We start from the raw sequence: 5,799 nt of genomic DNA, 5'->3' as shown, positions 1-5,799 counted from the left end.
CAACTTATCTATTCCTAGAGGTTTTAGACTTGGATCGCAAATGATGCTTAACATTATTGATCCAAATCCACCCATGTTACAAAGTTGATTAAATATTTATTTCAAAAATCGGCTTCTAGGTTAAACATGGCGAGGCACTAGGCCTTCTTGGGTATGGCATCATACACCATTTCCTAGACAAAGCCTTTCAATGAAATTCAATATTTAATCTCCTTACAATAACCCTAGGTTTAACCACCAAGAACAATCTAATCACAACATTGAAAAACAAAAGAAACACAAAATCGAAACATAAAATCGATTGTCTAGAATTGTTAGCCTCTTGTGTTTGGTAATTCAAAATTTGTACAAAGAAAACTAGTATGATGCGAAATAAGACAACTAGTTATACCTTTCTTTGTTAACAAAAACCTCTTGATCTTCTATTGTATTCCTCTCCTTCTCTTGGACTTCATGTGGGTGACGATCTACCAAGAAGAAATCCACCAAAGCCTTCTACTCTTCCTCTAAGCTCTGGCCACCAAAGGGATCTAGACAAGAGGGCCTCCTTTCTCTTCTTCTTCTCCTCCTAGTAACCGACCACCAAAACTCCTAGTAGACTTGATGCCACAGGCCACAATGTGGAAAATAAAAGGACAAGAAATAAAGGAAGAGGGTCAGCCACCAAAGGAAAAGAGAGAGGAATAATAGAATAGAAATTGTGTACCATGAAGTCACCCTTTACCTCTCTTTTATAATCCTTGGTGAATCCAAAAAAGGAAAGTGTTATAACAAAAAATAAAACTTCCTTTTCTATTCATGACATAGCCAACCACCTCTTACAAAAAAAACAAGGAAAGATTTTAAACAAAAATTAAAATCTCTCTTTTAAAATATCTCTTTTGTGGTTAGATATAAAAGTAATGTTTTATAAATTAAAATCTCTCTCTTTTAAATCCTTTTATGGATATCTATAAAAGATAAGATTAAAAATAAAACTCCTTTTATATCATGGTTATAAAAAAGAAAAGTTTTCTTAAAAATTAAAATCTTTCTTTTAACATTATAGATATCTACAAATAAGAAAAGATATCTAATCTCTCTTTTAATCCTTTGTAGAAAATCTATAAAAGGAAATATTTTAAAATTAAAAACTCTCTTTTAAAACCATGTGGATAAAAACATAAAAGGAAAGATTTTATCAAAATTTTATTTTTAATAAAATTCCCTATCCTTTCCTTACTTGGTCGGCCACTTGCTTGGGCACCAAGCAAGGCTTGGCCGGCCCTAGCTTGAGCTCCAATCTTGGCTTGGGCGACCCCTTTCTTGGGCTCCAAGCAAGGATAGCCCCTAGCATGGGCTAAGAGGTTAGGCTTTGGGTGGATATAAGACTATATATAAGAGACTACAATAGGGACCGAGAGGAGGAATTGGTTTTGGTCTCCCGATGATCTTGAATTTCTCATGTTTGCCCAGAACACCCAACTCCAGTTTATCAATAATATCTCATACCACTAAAGAGCTACTATTGAACTACCGCACCAATCCCAAATTATATTATGGGCTCCTTCTTATTATGAGTGTGTTAATCTCCCTGTGTTTAAGATATCGAATGCCCATTAATTAAATGAGTTACTGACAACTTACTTAATTAATATCTAGCTCTAAGAGTAGTACCACTCAACCTTATTGTCATGTCAGACTAAGTCCACCTGCAGGGTTTACATGGCAATCCTTATGAGCTCCTCAAGGGGACATCATCAACCTATATTACTAGGACACAGTTTCATTCTATAATCAACAACACACCATATAAATAATATCATTTCCCAACTTATCGGGCCTATTGATTTATCTAACTAAATCACACCCTTTGATAAATTAAAGAAATAAATATTAAGTATACGTGCTTGTTATTATATCATGATTAAGAGTACGCACTTCCATAATAATAGAGGTATTGTTCTTTTTAAAGAGTCAGTATAAAAAGAAAGTACCTCAAATGGTTCTGCTCAATACACTCAAAGTGTACTAGTGTAATTTATTAGTCAAGATAAACTAATACCTAATTACACTACAACCACTCCAATGGTTTGCCTCATTCCATCTTGGTTGTGAGCAACTGTTTATAATTTATAAGGAACTGATAACATGAACTTCTGTATGTCTTCTCACACCATGTTATCTACAATATAAATTAAACAAATAACTACACTTAGTATAAATGTAGACATTTGACCAATGTGATTCTTATTTCTAAATAAATATTTATACAAAAGCTAGACTTTTAGTATACATTCCAACACTTACTGTAGCTCGAGTGTAAGTTTCCTTCGACTTGAGGTATACAAGTCATCTTAGTCATGAAGACTTATTGCTTTGACATTTTAAGCAAGCATCTCTTGGAGGTGTAGACCCGAAATGATTAGGTATAAGTCAAAGTGCCCAAAGGTGTTTGGATAGCCCACAGAAGATTCATCTCTCCTTGAGAGGGGGCGTATACTCTATGACCACTTATTAGGATTATTACTCAAAGTCTTTGGCTAAAGCATCATATGTTAAGAGTATGAGACTCTTGTATACATGTATGAGTAATTTAAATCCACTGAATGAGAAAATATTACTTGGACTAGATGTGACGTAGTCAACATAGTGGGGGCAGATATATAGACCATGTCCTGAACCAAGTGGGTATAAGACAAGTGAAAGGAACAAGGTACAACTCACTGTAGCTGTTGAAGGTTCATAATTAGTTTTGTGATCAACTGTGATTTTCTAATTAATTAGGATCATGATGTACTATTAGATGTCACTCATAATCATTCCATAATAAAGTGGTTAATTATGAACAACTAAGATAAATCGGGAATCTATTGGGTCACACATACTCTGAGTCTCTAAAAGATGTAAAATATTAGAGAATAGGATACTCAGATCAATATAGAAATATTTGTCAAAATGGAGCGTTGATAGGCCACATCTCTTATGAAAGTGTTGGACCCTATTAGTTTAGTCATGAACCAATTTGGTTTAGCTATGAAACAACTTGATTTAGTTATGAACCAAACTAAGGGGTTAATAGGCTAATTTTTTGTTAAGGCATAATGGGTTGGATTTGAGCTATCTAATCCAACTCATTAAAGAGGACTATATATTGATATGGTTAAGAGAGAATTAATACACAATTCATTATTAGCTTGATTAGGTTTTGAAAACTTGAACCCAATACCTCTCTCTCCCTCTCCCTCTCCCTCTCCCTCTCCCTCTCTCTTACTGCTGACCACAACAAGAGGTTCTCCTCTTGTTGTCATGAGCCACCTAAAGGAAGAAGATATTCCTTTTTCTTCTTCTCTCTCTTCTTGATCATTCTCTTTCGCTCATGGCTAGTTCCTTCCAAAGGTGAAGCTTATGTTAGTTAGAGCCCTAGAGCCAATCATATGATGATTGTTGTATGGACTCGATGTATCATATTCCTATATATTAATAAAGGCATTTCTTTATGGTTATTATACTTACTTGTATTGGTGCCAAATAACTAAGTACAATAGCATCCTTGAGTAAAAGGTTCTTATCTATATCAATCAATTGGTTGAATTGATAGTGAGATGATATAGAGAACACTACTCTTAATCATTCCTAATCAAGTATTAACATTTAGGGACAATGTTAATGCGATGAGACTAGCATGTAGGTCAACTCGATGACTTGATCTCACAAGTCATGGATATAGAGATATCAAGTTGACACATGGGTATGCATTGGAGAATGTATACTGAATGACCCGCCATGAGAAAGTATCATGGATCGTTATATGAGTGTCATATACTTTCTCATGTGACTATTAGTATGACTATCAGTCCTTAGACCTGAAGTTACCATAGTTCCCTACATAAGGAGTTACATACTTTGGCTTTGTCAAACGTCACCCGTAACTAGGTGGACTATAAAGGTGATTACTGGATATGTAACAAATTATACGGAGGGATGTGAGTGATGTATATGGGATTTATCCCTCCTATATGACGAGAGTGACATCATGATTCTTGATAGAGTGAGACCACTAAGTGCATGGTCATTCCCAAATCAGTCAATATGAGATATTGAGCTCATTTGATTAGACTGAGTCTACTTGGGGTTCAAGACATAGATTGATTAGAGGATGACACGGTCTATGCCTCAATTGATCAATCTAGATGTCAAGAATAGAAGGACATTGTCACATATTGTGAGAGTCACAATTAGTAGTCACAATTGTGATGTTGGATCTCAACATTCTTGTAACTTGGGTAGTAATGATGTGTTGCTAGATACCGCTCATTACTTATGTTTCTAAATGGGTTTAGGAGCATTGCCAACGTTACAAGAACCTATAGGGTCACACACAAAGGGCAATTAGATGGATATTAGGTTCATATGATGAACCAAATTGGATTAAGTGTAATCCAAATTAGATTAATTGAGTAAGACTCGATTAAGTTAGACTTCAGTTAGACTCAAGTGAGGCTAGACTTGAGTTAGACTCAAGTAAGACTTAATGATGATATTCAATGAATTTTGAATTCAATAATAAATGGTGACATTCATTGAATTATGAATTCAATTTGAATATTAGATTCAAATTTTGATTCAAATTATGAAGAGAAGAGGAGTTTCAAAATGATCATTTAATGAAGAATGAATATTCAATAAATACTCATTAAGACTTATTAATGAGGCTCATTAATGGAGTTAATGAGCATTAAGTATTTTCATTAGATGAAAATACTTAAGCCATTTTTACTCTTATTTTTCATGATGAACGCATTATCATTATTCTTCCTCTCTTCTAGCTCTCTCTCCCTCTCCTCCATTGCCGAGCCACCCAAGAGTGCTATCACACTCTAAGTGGTTCTTCTCCACCTATTTTCCGTGTGGATACATATAGAGGAGTGTACACTTGACACTCTCGAGATCCGACAACGTTTTGGACGAGCGGGATAAGGGAAGGGCTTCACAACAAGGGTAACGCTTCTTATTCATGTAGATCTAAGGTAGATCTAGGTTAGAAACATGTACATGATTTATTTTATATATCTTCGCATAGATCTGTGGCAAGACTTCAAGGTTTCTGCAACGCAAAAAGTGATTTTTACGGCTCGAAAGTCCCAACAGTGGTATCAGAGCCATGTGCGAAGCATGTACAAGTTTGTATTTTATTTTTATGAAAATATTTTAGATCTATAAGTTTCTGTAAGTTTTCTATTTTTATAGATTTTTTTGAGTATTTTTATCGTAGAAGCGAAGCAACAAGTGCTTGGACACTTGTAGGCTTCGACTACCGAGAAAAACTTTCTGAAACGGCAAGGTCTCGCCCAAATCATTTTTGGACAGAGGCTTAAGGAACTGTTAGATCAAGATGGGACACTCGTGATATTCATTTCATGAGAAGGGGCGCTGCCCCTAACCCCGCAAGGGACATTGTCCCACGATCGTACCCGAAAATCGCTAAACGGGACCGCCAGGAAGTTGTGACTCATAAAATCTATAAAATCAGTAGTAAAATTATAGAAATTTATATAAAATATATAATTTATAATTATATGTGATTTTGTGATGGTCATGGCCCAAAACCCCAATATGATTGGTTAAAATCTGTTGTAATTCATAATATGACCTGCGCGCCATTTTTGTGTTGTGCGTGTTGTATTGATATGTGACCTGCGCGTCGTACCTTCTCTTTTATATTCTTGTTGTAAATAGAATTTAGACTCGAATGTAACTCGAGTTTCACATTTGTAATGTACAAAATGAAGCGGTGGACGGTCCACTCAAGAAGGAGTT

Source organism: Zingiber officinale, chromosome 3A (assembly GCF_018446385.1).
Source record: "Zingiber officinale cultivar Zhangliang chromosome 3A, Zo_v1.1, whole genome shotgun sequence".
NCBI lineage: Eukaryota > Viridiplantae > Streptophyta > Magnoliopsida > Zingiberales > Zingiberaceae > Zingiber > Zingiber officinale.
Note: the sequence above shows the minus strand (reverse complement) of the source record.